This window comes from Neodiprion lecontei, chromosome 2 (assembly GCF_021901455.1).
Source record: "Neodiprion lecontei isolate iyNeoLeco1 chromosome 2, iyNeoLeco1.1, whole genome shotgun sequence".
Lineage (NCBI taxonomy): Eukaryota > Metazoa > Arthropoda > Insecta > Hymenoptera > Diprionidae > Neodiprion > Neodiprion lecontei.
In genome coordinates, this window is record NC_060261.1 from 10872615 (window position 1) to 10887150 (window position 14536).

At 37.4% G+C, this 14536-nt stretch overlaps 1 long non-coding RNA gene across 1 annotated transcript; it reads right to left on the reverse strand.

The window, feature by feature from the left end:
• Window positions 1-1930: 1930 nt before the first annotated feature.
• LOC124293092 lies at window positions 1931-12241 on the reverse strand. Its single transcript, XR_006903000.1, has 3 exons — window positions 12088-12241; window positions 2083-2154; window positions 1931-1979 (listed from the first exon to the last, which is right to left on the reverse strand). It is a non-coding gene; the product is annotated as an uncharacterized LOC124293092 (long non-coding RNA).
• Between the last annotated feature and the right edge of the window lie 2295 nt (window positions 12242-14536).

The window sequence follows — 14536 nt, forward strand, 5'->3', positions numbered from 1 at the left end:
CGCTTATACATTATATACTTAATTTTTTTTTTTTTTAAATAAAGTTTTTTTTAATAGTTAATGAATCATCTGTTCCTTTAGAAACAGTGTCCTGTTACATAAAACAATCCGACACAATGTTCAACTACTTGGATATTTGTAACGAATGAATATTTATCAATAGTTTATAATTTCATTGAAAAACCTTTTTAGTTATATAAAACTAACGGACACAATGTCCAATTAATCGGAGAATGCAACGAAATCAAAATTTAACAACAGTTAATACGTCATCCTTTTCTGTTTAAACAATATGCAGTTACCCCAAGTAAATGAATGCCCTCGAAACAAGCGGAACATAATTTGCGTCACACTAGACTTTAACTTATTTCAATACGTACCTAAGTGAACTGCAACTAAATATTTGAGTAGCAAGTAATGGATATTAGTTTGCAATGAATAAATGAAATTCTGTAAATTTCACAAAAATTAACATTTATAGTTAATGACCTTACAATTCTCAGCGGTACAACATTGAAGACAGCTTAGAGGATAAATGTGACTTGAATTAGTTGAGACGCCGTCGCGTTTCGTGACATAAGGCTATTCGGTTGTGGATAATAACTCTGCAATACGATCGTTTCTTATGAAGTCAGAAGTAAATATGTTTAGAATTTGTCAGGGCTGGCCGGGCACGAGCGTCTCGTCGATTCCTCCGGGCATACGATACCTTGCCCGGGGTAAATAAATATACACAGTCCAAGATAAGAACGTAAAAACTAGAAACAAAAAGATTGCGTCATTGGCTAAAATGTATTAAAATAAATACTAGAATGCACGCATTTTAGAAATTAAAACAGCAGGTTATGAAATTGAAAAACAGACCGAGTGGTGAGAATTCCTTCGGTGGCCTCTCTGTCTGTTTCCTTGTCTGCCTTTCTATATTTCCATCCGTCTTTCGGTCGAGCGTGCAAGTGGCTTGTGAACATCCATCCGGGTGTCTGTACCGCAAGATGAGACGACGGTAGTGGAAGCGTGAAACTGCTTGGAGCCAGGGTTCATCGTCACCTTGTGCGGTAACCGAAGGGCGGCGATTTCCGAACCCGTCGTGTGATTCGGCGTTATACCCTTTACCTTGAAAATTTCAACCTCCTCGCCATTCGGACCTTGGACGACGAATGCGTAGAACTTTGGTCCTCCCGAGACGAAAGCTCGCATAAAACTCCCGCGGCTCTAAGACTCCAACTCGTCCGTCAGGTCGCCAAGAAAGTTACCCGTAGGAGGTTCGTACTCGTTTGATCGTCGGTGGTTGCGGATATAAATCACTGAATCACTGTCTTAGTAGAGAACGCGACGATCGAGCTTCTCGAAGTTCGAGTAGAGCTTCAGCCAAGCTTGGACAGTGGGAATCGCGACGTCTTCCAGTGCTGACGTTTCAACGCTCCATTGCACGTGTGGCAAACCGGACTCCTCGACTTCAGGGTTGGCCAAGATTTCGAGCAGCTGCTGTCGCGTCTTGACCACCTCTGTTTTCACTAGATTTTTTCGCATGGCCGAACATGTCCTAGCTAGAATGAGTTCAGACATGATTTAGGCGTTGACCGGGTGCCGGGATTCTCTGGAATACGATCGCGATCCAGTCGTATACCCTCTAACGGTTCGTACTCGTCAATTAAGGTACCGTTTTCGAACCGGCTCGTTCTCGCATTCGGCAGGCCAGTCGCTTGCCTTTTGCTTAATTTTGAGGAACGTGTCGATGTGGTTGGCGAAATGCTCACCTTGGCGAGTAACCGGATCCAACGATCTTACCTTATATCGGCTTGTCAGCCTTCGCTTGTGCTTTTGATCTTGTTACTCTTCTCGACGGATATCCATGTCCCCTTGTAGGCGTTGCCTGTTGCATCCGTTTTCATCTCGCAGACTCGGGAGTGTTTCCCGGTCTCCAGTTGCTCCCTCATCTCCTCGTTCTCCCTCAGGCTTCGATCAAACACGCATTTCCACTGCAAGAAGAAATTGTGCATCAGATTAAATCAGAACACTTGACCTCCTTTTTTATTTTTTTATATTTTTGTTGGTTATTTTGTTTTGAAACTTTTTTCATACCTCGAATTTCGATCACTGCTATTCGACTCGGTCGCGACAGCACTATTCTTGACGCTTGTGATATATCGATTTCTGCAACGGTTACAATAAACTCTGTCAGTATAGGTTTGGAGATGGTAGACGCGTTTTGCGACCTTGAAATAAAAAGTCCTGTGCGATCCCATTTTCTATTCCTTAGCTGTCCTCCGGGACATAACATAATCAACATGCTGTAAGGGTGTACGCCGGAAAAGTGGGGACCAGCCTGCCGACCGTCATCATAAGACCCAAAAATTTCGTGTATTGCACGATCCATACTGTATACAACCACCACCCCTCTCATATTTCGTCTTTTCAATGTCTACATATTTTCCTCGACAGTTCGCAACTGTTTTCACCACCCTCAGAAAAGGAAACGAGATGTAACTCTAGTACAATCTTGGCTGGCAGAGATTGTGGACTCATTTTGCGACATCGAAACCAGACACCCTGTGACATACCCTTTTTTATTCCTTCGCTGAACTCGGAGACATAACAATCAACATCTCGTAAGGCTGCGTGACGGAACGTGGGAACCAATCTGCTGGTTGTATCGAGGCTCGACTGTTACTCACTGTTACTTTGTCAGTCAGCTAAAAAAAACAGGACGCAGATACTCGCTGTCTTCTTCACGTTACTCGTACCCTTACAATGCTTACGTATTTCACGCCTCTTAGAAAATTGCCTCTGTCTTTACTCCCCTTGTGGAAACGGAAACGAGTTATAAACAATGGAGCGAGCTTTAACACAGCCTGGGAGAAATCGCTTGAATCATCCAAGGCATCGGAATTCCGTTAATTTTCTTCAGTCACATCACAGGGTTCATTTCGTAGAGTGGCCGAGTTACACCCTTTACATTTAAGTCGGATGCGAAAGAGTGCCAGTCTTGTGACAACTACGAAAGTAATCCTTGGACAGATTAATTTGATAACGTTAAAGGTAATTAATTTGATTAACTCACAATATAGATTTAACACGATGATAAGGTTTATTCAACGTTAATTGATTCGAAATTATAATGATTAATATTTTCATAATGAAAAACGATGCTGTTCAAATAATACAAGCACGGAATTACTTCAGAGTTATTTTACTTATCTTGAGGCTAAGAGATTTTATCAGCAATTCTGCTGGAAGGTTCACGAAGAAGTGTTCTCGTTTTGGAACTGCTTCGATTAAAGGGTTTTTAAGTACCGCTCTTGTTGGATGACGTTTTAGAACTACCTTTGATTCTGCTCTTATTCTTTAGCGTGCGGTTTTCTAACGCGGTTACCCTTCGCACTTATGAAAGTTAGCAAGTTAACTAAAGAGACGAATAACAAGATCAAAGAATTCAATTTTGAAAATGTCCAATGGGCATTTCACGCCTCTTGGAAAATCGCCTCTGTCTTTACTCCCCTTGTGGAAACGGAAACGAGTTATAAACAATGGCGCGAGCTTTAACACAGCCTGGGAGAAATCGCTTGAATCATCCGAGGCATCGGAATTCCGTTAATTTTCTTCAGTCACATCGCAGGGTTCATTTCGTAGAGTGGCCGAGTTACACCCTTTACATTTAAGTCGGATGCGAAAGAGTGCCAGTCTTGTGACAACGACGAAAGTAATCCTTGGACAGATTAATTTGATAACGTTAAAGACAATTAATTTGATTAACTCACAATATAGATTTAACACGATGATAAGGTTTATTCAACGTTAATTGAATCGAAATTATAATGTTCCATATTGTCATAATGAAAAACGATGCTGTTCCAATAAGACAAGCACGGAATTACTTCAGAGTTAGTTTTTTTGTTTGAGGCTAAGAGATTTTATCGGCAATTCTGCTTGAAGGTTCACGAAGAAGTGTTCTCGTTATGGAACTGCTTCGATTAAAGGGTTTTTAAGTACCGCTCTTGTTGGATGACGTTTTAGAACTACCTTTGATTCTGCTCTTATTCTTTAGCGTGCGGTTTTCTAACGCGGTTACCCTTCGCACTTATGAAAGTTACCAAGTTAACTAAAGAGACGAATAACAAGATCAAAGAGTGCAATTTTGAAAATGGCCAATGAGTATTCATGAGGGAGAGAATCGATAAGTTATTTCCCAACTCGTACAAGACTGCTCAAGCCGTGTGTCAGAGCATTCAAGAACGGTAATTCGACTTCGTAAAGCGGCATAGGTTCCCTCATGATGATGCAGTTCTAATGCCTGCGCCGAACAAGAGACAGAGATGTCAAAATAACTAGACACATATAATGCGTTCTTCAAATTTGTTATCTTGTCTCACACTGGCGGCGAGAGGCATAGTTTTTGGTGTTTTTTTTTTTCATCCTTTTGATTTGTTTCAACTGTGGTTTTTCGTTAGCCAAAAACTATGCAATTTTTCCTGCCAATTTTAATCGAGCTTCATATTTTGCACATTCACTTCCTGCTACCATTAGTTAGCTAATACGAATAGACGGATGAGTAAAGGGTCAACTTGGCTAAAAAATTACATCTAAAATTCAATCTATCTGAATTCTTAGGAATTTGGCTACTGTTAGTGCACACTGCCATATTACCTTCGGCTTAAGGTTACATGGCAGAAACATGTGAAAAAAAATGCTTTGCCCTACAACTGATTACGAATGCAAAGGATTTGGTAAATATTTTACGCGATCAAACGCCGATATATTGGTAATCGGAAATTGCAAGATTTCGTTAACTTAAGATTATATAACGCGTCTCGATAGCACGATTGAACGAAATGATGTGTTAATTCGAATATTGCCGCGCTCCACTGCGAGTAAGGTAAAGACCGTCCTTGACGTTGGAGAGAAGTTTTGGAGATTAAATGAAAGCACATGGGCTATAAAGAAAACCAAGTCAGAGAAAGAGAAAGGTGTCAATATAATTTGTAGGGGTTCGACAATTTGAATAATAAACTTCAATTGTCGTTTCTTTGTTTTCAGGTAAGAGTTACTGTAGATAGTGTAAATAAGACATTAAAATAATTGAATAAAGGCTTTGTTTCCAGAGCAACGCAACATCGTATTATTCATGGGTTGATTGCCCTAACCCCATAAAAAATTAGCACTTACATAAATGTAATGAATGTAATATTCAGGGATCGCGAGGATGTGACGGGAGAAAAATTGAATATGTATATCGGAACTTTGGTAGCTGGGGAACGTAACAATTATGAAAGTACTGTGTACTGCACAGCTAACTACGCGGATGTCCTTTCCACAAATCCTTCCAATAACGTACGGTTAAACGTTAACGATAAAAAAAAAAAACAAATATGAATGAGAAATGTTTTGTTCAATCGAAGATGGAAAAACCACCACGTAAGCAATCGATTTTGTGAAAAATTTATGACAGACAAAATGCATTTATTCGATATTTCATAGAATTTAACTCTTGAACGCTGATAGTATATTCAATTATGGAAAGGCAAACGTAACAATCATAGTTAGGTTTAATGAAACAAAACGAAGTTTTTAGAATTACGATAGAAATTAACTAATTGAAATACACCTAGTAATGGATGATAATAGGTATAAATTATATTGTATTTGTAATGAATTTTATTTTTATGGATTATACGTCAAATATAAAAGAAAGGGAAACAAATAAACCATTACGGGAAATAGTTGTTGACGATCACAGAGAAAATTATGCATGTATTTGGGTCAGTTTGGTTTAAAAATCAACGGTAATTTAATAGTACAGAATCCCTAATTTCTAGTCCCTGCACGTCGCAAGCCAACAAACTTGGTTTGATAGTTTAAAATAAATATAAGTGGACGGCACAGGTGTATAAGTTAAAAGATATATGAGACAATAGTAGAGTAAGAATAAAAAAAAATAGTAACAATAATATTAAAATGGATGGTAAAAGTGTATATAGATAAAATCGAGCGGAACAATTATTCGAAATATTTGAAGGGAGAGTGTGTGATGTGTCGTTTCTATAATTTGAGAATGGTGCGACTTTCTTTCTTATTTCCGTTCGTCGTTATTTATTGATTTCGTTACCTGATCAGGATTTTAGTTAATTCCACACTTTATGATTTCCTGGCACCTCCACACGCAACTCTCTCCTTCTACAGTCGTAGGCCTACTAATTTACCGATCGGCTGATCCGCTGATCCGCTGATCCGTCCGAACTTCGGTTCTTACTTCGTCGATCAAACTATACATATACATCGTCACATATTTCATAAAATACGTCAGCATCTCTATCTCTATATATTTTTGTAGGGAGTCGAATCAGTAACGTATGTACGAATGTACAACACACCATTATTTAATAGTTTATGTGATTTTAACGTGTTAAGAACCAAAGAAAATCTTCCGCTAGACATGTGACGTCGTATAGAAAATAGGCAGAATAAGTGATTATCGAACGATGTTCGAACGATTGAATATGATACCGAATCTTTGACCATGAAGCTTTGGTACCCATCACTAATCCTCATCATGACCGAACAGATCTTCACGTTTCTGCGATTAAAACACACAAAACAAAAAAAAAAAAAAAACCTTAATCAAAATTTCGCCACTGTACCAATATTTAACAACAAAATTCACAAAACTGGAGGTGCGGATCGTCGACCTTTAAATATTTCGAAGGAAATGCAACGTATTCCTGATGAATAAATTCACCATTATGTTATCCTGTGCAAGTCATCAGATACACCACTTCAGCATCCAGTTTAATTGTCGGTGCAGAAATCATCATTATCAACCCAATTGCACATTGGAACCATCGAACGTGCAGAATATACTCTCGCTGTATTGAGTGAAGAACAAGTGATATATTCCAAGGATTTGAAATTAGCAAGGACATTGAGCAAACTTATATTTAGAAGATTGTGAATGTACGCAACGTTATCCAAGATAAATGACAAATGAACATCGTGCAACGAAGGTTTAAATTTGAATTCCAATGCGTACTTGAGGAAGAACGCAAGCAACCTATTCCAACGTTCAACTTGAATATATTTCGTACATCAACTCGAAATTTGTTCGTTTCGAGAGACGAAAGTGATAACTTCGTATTCCGACGTTCTGACGCTACTATCCAAACAAGTCCTGAGCAACTTGATGAATTCATCGATAACTCCTTTTGTTTAACCTGATAAATTCAAATACCGTACCGTTTAGAAAAAGAAACATTATGTTCGTATGTCAATCTTCGTCGGACTTCGGAGAAATAATCCTCGTGATCAAATACACACCTGCGAAGGTTGAAATAAGCAAATAAATAAATAAATAAATAAAATGTTACCAGTATCTTTCGATGCAGATGAGAATCGTCAACGTGTTCGAGTTAACCCAAAGCCGTATGGCTTTGAAACCTGGAGGAGAAAGACACTGTGATTTTTTTTTACCACCAACATACCGCCTCGATGAAGAACGATATTAAATTATACTCAAATATCCATCTCGGCAGAGTGACCAGCAGCCTTCGAAACCTCAACATCGCCAACATCGATATATTACGAGACAAAACAATCTACAAATTCATCTAAGGACTTGGAACACATCTGGGATCACATAATTTTTCCTGCGGCAAGACCTGAGATATAAAATCACATGGCAAGATAAATTGATGGCAAGAAATAATAAAAAAACAAACTCATCGTTGTACCAAGCATTCACCACCTTGGATTACCTACCTTCGAAGGCTGACGTCACACAACGTATCGGGATGAGTTCTTTGCGTATTACTAAGATTTTGCTCTAATTTAATCTGAAATAATTTCGCGTTATATAAACTCTCCATAGAATTGAAGTTGACAGTTTTTAACATGTTTGGTCAAATAACCGCGTGAACTCTTCGGTGACGAGATATTTGTTTTTTGTTCTTCTTCGTTACACACGTCGGCGTATTTTATATGTTAGTATGAATATTGTACGAATGAACGAATGATTTCATGCGTATTTTCTCGACAAAATACCAAAATTGAACTGTTTAATAATGCCACTGAGGCTTTGGTACAAATTAAATACACACTCCATACAGTAACATGTTTTTATGTAGCTGTTAACCACATCTAGATCAATTTGCTCCTTATGTAACTTAGAATTTTTTATAAGTTTATCCACAGTTTGTTTTCCCTAAATATCACAAATCAATTAAGTCAAACTTGTGTAGGAGAATCTTGTGATAAAACTGAAGTTAAAAAACATTGTCTACATGTTGAAATCCATTAATAATGTGTATTATTCATCAAAACCTCGATTATACGAAGTGTCACGACATCCTCTTACGCTGTCTCATCGTGAGTACGTCATAATAACATATTAAGCTATGTACAGAACTCGTATTGTTGTTGTTTGATATTGCATCCGAGAAGGATAGTTGGAGTTACGCAAATCACGATATGTTATTATAGATGTGAAAATATTTAGTGAATCCTCGCAGAATACATCCGATGGATCAAAATATGTGTCATCAGTAAAATTGTTCATATCGAAATACCAAATGTTAGGTAATCATACATGCAGAACTAATTCCTAGAGGTGAAACAAGGCCAAAATTATCACAGTACAGAATAAAACGAAAAAGAAAAAAAATTGAGAAAAGTCGTAGATCAATAATGAAAACCAAGTACGAAAATGAAAATAGAAACGCAAAGGAGACAGAAATATTAGAAATAATAATTAATTTTTTACAATACTCTCTAGATCACCGATCCATCGAAACAAAAGAGAACTGTATTGAAAATTGATAACTATATTTAGTAATAGCCATATTAGATTTTTCTTTGACAGCTGATGCATGGACGGTAAGAAGACATTGATTAGCCAAGTTTTTGTCCTCAGCGGTAATGAAGGGAGAAATCAGGAATAGTTTTACGTGAATAAAATAGTTTTTATATAAGATTAGATAAGCTCAGGAGGTGAAAAATGAAACAAAACCTGAAAGTAGATAGAAAAAACTGAATTATTTGGATGAATCTATTAAACGATCTACCCACAAGAGAGGGTTCAATCAATAATACAAAACATAGGCGTAGGATGAATTTCAAATTAAATATTTATCAATATTTTTTTCTTGAAAAAAAAATCAATCTATTCATCACACGTCGATGTGATATTTCCCTATATTTTTACGAACTTCTTTTTCTATAACAGTATTTCAATTAGTTATATAAACACTATTAGTCGAAAGCTAATCTCGAAGCTTACATTTTACAAATTGAAACACTTTTTTTCCAACCAAAACACTCTGTGGAAAATTGACGTTGTTATAACTGATCAAAATTGGGTGAGGTGAACTACTATAGAACGGATAACGGATTAAAAAAATGAAAGTTTCCGTAGAAGTTCAGACCGCATTTTTACAATGCTTATACAAAGCTTTCACTCACTTCGTAGCCGTATTTCTATAGAACAAATAATGCATTTTGTCTTTATAATCTAAATTGTTGTTCTGATCTACTTTTTGTTTCACCGAATACTATGCTTTTAGGACAAAACTTATTTCTCACGTCATATTTGGTTTACATGTTCAGTGGAACCAGATGAAGCTTAAAAAATGTCGAAAATCAAGAATTAAATGATAGGGTATAATATGGAAATATTTTTCCATCATTTTGAATTTTTCTCATCAGTTGGACACATTTTACTACTTCATCATAAGAATACTCAACTATTAGTGCAGTGCAGCTTCGGGCTATGCAAAGTTATTGGTATTAAAATAATAATTGCATGGGTGAATGATACTGCGAACACGCAAATAAATTCTTTAACCGGTCTTGATTTAGCCGTCTGATGAAAAAATGTTGCTGAATGCCGTAGTTTTCTACTAAATCATCAAAAAGCTGAAGCACGGTCCCAAAAATCTAGCTTTCCCAAAGTTAGCCGCAATATTTTTCAAAAACTCGTCATGTCCTGAATCCTTTGACATGGCATAATTTAGTTTCCTTGAAACTGTTTTTTTTTTTTGAGAAGGGAAGAATTTAGTGAATTAAATTCTTCGTCGAAATCTATTATCAATTGGTACATCGTATTATCAGTGACAAACTTTTCAGGAAACATTATTATGTAGACTAAATGTGTCGCGTACATGGATTCCAAGAATACGTGTACCGCAAGAAAAACCCTCATTTTCGAATGATTATTCAGGGTGAAATGACGTTCTAAAATTTTTCGAATCTAATTTAGTGGATTTTCTTTAATCAATCTGAATACTGTTCTGATTTCGTCCCTGGATGCAACACCATCTTTGTACTGCAACGGTTTTTCTTTCCAGTTATTTCGTAAATATTTCACAAGATGTGAGCATGAGGTTATCCTTGTTACGACTTATACTTTCTCTAAATGATCCAATTTGGTCATTTTCCCAGCAACATCGGCAATTCCGGGACATTGCCGTGAACCAATCCGAAGAGCTCACAAAATAATTTAATCGGTAGTAAATAAGCGTCTTACGTTTCCAACCATTAGTAGAGAATGCGCTTGTTCTAGTCTGTTCCGACATATTACCGCCTTGTGAATATCAAATGGTTTGAACTTCTTTTGAATAGATTTAAAGTTTACGTAGGTATATGAAGTCTGAGGAAGTCGACGATACGTATGAATCTCCACACGTGGAAGACGGTAAAGCTCTTCTTGTGAAATTATGAGTTTATATCATACCAACAACTTTTGTGAAGTATTCGTGACCGGGAGGTTGATTGAAGAAGAAAGTTTAGTCGAAAATTCCGGTCAGGTAAAGAGAAATTTTAATTGTTGGGGAAACGCAACATGTTTAACGTTTCCAAAGTTTCGGCCGGGCCCTGCCGACCATCCTCAAGAAATTTTGACGACCTGTTCCTGCTTAGATGTTCTTAGTTTAGAATTTTGACGGAAGTTTTCGTCCAAATTTTTCGGTCTTTCTTCTTCATACCAACAACAGACACAAATCTCGGAATTTTCGGACCTTGGTAAAAAATAACTGTTTCCACAATCAATCCATGTTCAAAAACTTTGTCTACAGAATTGATGAGATAACTGAGAATTTTCCACGTTAGCCAAAAAAAAAAAATAGCCAATATCCTGTTTCAATCCTTGCTTATGCTCGATATCCTGACCACCATCGCTGATTTTATTCCGGCTGCCGAAGTGAGCCATCTTCAGCAAAGCCGGAAAACTTATCCGATGATGGGTAGAAACGAATTTCTGGTGTTAAAATGATCTTATCAAATAGTAATGAACGAACGGCAACTTTATGTAATTGTTCACGGCACGTTCTTTGAGTTGTAGATCTGCGAAGGGATATGGTGCTTCTTCTAGCCAATCTGCCGAGTTAACGGTGATCGATGATGACGACTACCACTTCTTTTGGTATGAATTTACTCTAGATGTCTCGAAGCCCTTGAATAGATACCACGTTGTGGATGTTGTGACCCGTGTAGCCGAGGTGGCGAAATTGTCTTGGTGAACATTTTTCGGGTTTTTGCCTGAACGCGTATGTTAACGGCTTGTGATCCTTGAACATCGTAAATGTATGTCAATTACAGGTATGCCGAAAAAGGGTGAAAGGAACTTTGTTATTTCCGTCGTGATGCCGTTCGTTCGCTTTTAATCGACAGAACCGACCTTGCGGTTCTTAGGTCAGAACGGGGGAACCTTAGATTTAGTTCTCACCAGACATTTTTAAAAAAAATCGCGCACTAACCACTCGAAGCAAAAAATACCACTTCTACTTGGTACTCGTATCGCACACTTCAAGATCACGTCGTGGTCACTAATTGTGGATGTTGTAGTTAGGTTGAATAATCGGTTGAATTGTTTTTCGCAGTTAAATTTTATTTATCATTGTTACAGAGCTTAACTCGGGCTTTGCGTCGCTCCGAGGTGTTATCGTCCACTGCTCTAATTGCTTTTAAAAATTCGTCCACGCTCGTTACGGGTTTTTCCACTTTTTATTTTATTTTTACCCCCCGCCAAATGACTGATAATTTAAGTTCCGCGCTGCTTAAATCGTACACCATACAAACATAACACAAATGACGATTTGAACTTACCAGTGCGGTCGTCGAATTCTGCCGCCATCAATTGACGAACACGCGAAATCTTTAAAAACTCCACTGACGTGAACCAGCGCGAGTGATCGTGCCCCGCAGACCGACAAGCGTTGCCGCAATTGCCGAAGCAATTCCGCAGTGTCATGCGGAATAGCAACTCTCGCCGGAAACCGTGGCACTCGTCAACGAGAAACGCGTTGCTTCTTCTCGCGGGGTCCGCTAATTTTACAACCACGTAACGTAAATTGCTATTCATCGTGTTGGAAATTTCAATTCGTGTAATAGATACGGGGACGCTACAGGTCTACTCTCTGATAGAGTGATTTTCGAACTGAAAAGATTTCCGGTTGCTCAGCTATTCATAACGTTGCCGATCCAGGCTTTGATGGGGCCGAATGGTATTACAATATGTAATTCCTGACGCTTCGTCAGTTAAGTATACGAAATTTTCATATGGCTCACCAGTGTAAACAAATGAGACTGACGGTTAGTACACCCCTGAGTCACGCTTTGGTTATCTCTTTCCTAGGCCAACAGGCCGGTGTCGGTTCGGAATGTTTGCTTCACTTGGTTTCCAGACACCGGTTTCAGAATGGCCACTCTGCCAAAAATATTCGGTGCATCGGACAATAACTTGCTCCGGTGTTGTTTTGGATCGATTACATTAGCGCGAGCTGGTATAATACCCCGATTTTGCGTAACAACGTTCAGGTTGTATATTAACTCAAAATGCATGGTTTCACCATGGTATATTTTTATTTGAACCAGTACTTGCGTAAAAAGTAGTTTCTTACTTAGATCAAAGTTATTATATAGAGGTAATAATCATTTCAACTTTAACATTATCATTCCCTGCATTGCCGTTATTGCTTCCTTAACAAATCAGTCGAATCGTTACATTTTGGCGTAATAATGCTTGTTTACGTACAGCCTTAGCACAGTGTCTGAAGTTAAAATATATCTATAAAGGTATATGCGTAATATATTTATTAAACGTATGAATTTTATTACAGGCAGGAATATATCAAGATGGCCGCTGTGGTGTTATTTATCTGCATGTGTGGTTTATGAACTGGGTTACCTGCTGGGTCCGATCAACCGTGTACGAGCGGTTGCCTAACTCAAGAAGTATAGGCGCACATCGTGTCTATGCAATTGCCTGACTCGAGGATTGTAGGCGCGCGATCTCTGATGCATTCCTCGAACTCTTATGAATATAATGATTAATATACGATTATATATGAACAATAGTAGATTTGCACGTATGGTGTGTGCGTAAGATATTCATACATGGTAGTGATATAGTACGTTACTTTGGAAGGAAGAGCGCAACGGTTGTTCTAATGAAAGTTTTAATGTTTTTAGGTGGACGCCTCATCCTGGGACGTCACAGAGGTCATTAAGTATTGATTTTTGATTAGTTCAAGTTTTGAAAATGAGCTCTCACCACGACAGTTCATAAACATCGTACAGTTTCCAAAGCTTTGTACCTTACGCGTGGTGGGAGAAATACGGCTATAAAAGCCAAAAAAAATTTTATACCAGAACGATAGTCTTGTTCAGATCCTCTGCTGATAAAGAGATTCTCGAAACGAATAATACTACGAGAGAGAATCGAAATGTTCTTGGAAAATATCGAAGATTACAAAAAATTATTCATCAAAAATCGCAGCTCAACTAAGTGATCAAAAAGTAGGAACGCTTCAATTTTAATAAAGAATATGGTCAAAAAGTTGCAAAGCTGTTCAAAAATGAAATTTCACTAAACCGAACAAAATTGGCAAGCTGGATGAATTTTTTCCTGAGAGGAAACTGTCAAACTTCAACTTCTTCGAAGATTATCTAGCAGCGAGTATCAGGATGGTGCAGACTCGATTCGAACAACGGGTAGCTGTAGATGTGTATGGTACGTGCAGCGTTTTCATGGTTGCACGGTTGACGAAACTGCTGATGAAGTATCTGGGCGGCCAATACAACCAAGTAGAATTTCACGCTGCAACGACTCTTGAATAAGTTTCAGATGATCGAAAAAACTTACCCGTCAAGTTTGTTCTAATTATGTATATGTGAGAATCAATTGTAATAGGTTAGCCTTTAAAAAATTTTGCGAATTGTGGTAATTTCGAAAAAACTGTTTTTATTCAAAAGAATTCTACGTATTTTTATTAATATATAATATATATATATATATATATATATATATATATATATATATTATTACTACTAATCTCCAATTTTTAGTCCTTACTGTGATCTGAAACACACACGTAAAATAAATAATGTAATTTTAGAATTTTAATAAAACTAAAATAACATAAATTTTTATAGTATTTTCATTGTAAAATAAAGAGAAATCAAATAATTTTTATGAAAAATTACAAACTCTTGAATTACCTGAAACTGAACATGTAAATTTCATAATGTCAAATTGATAAAATAATAAAAAAAT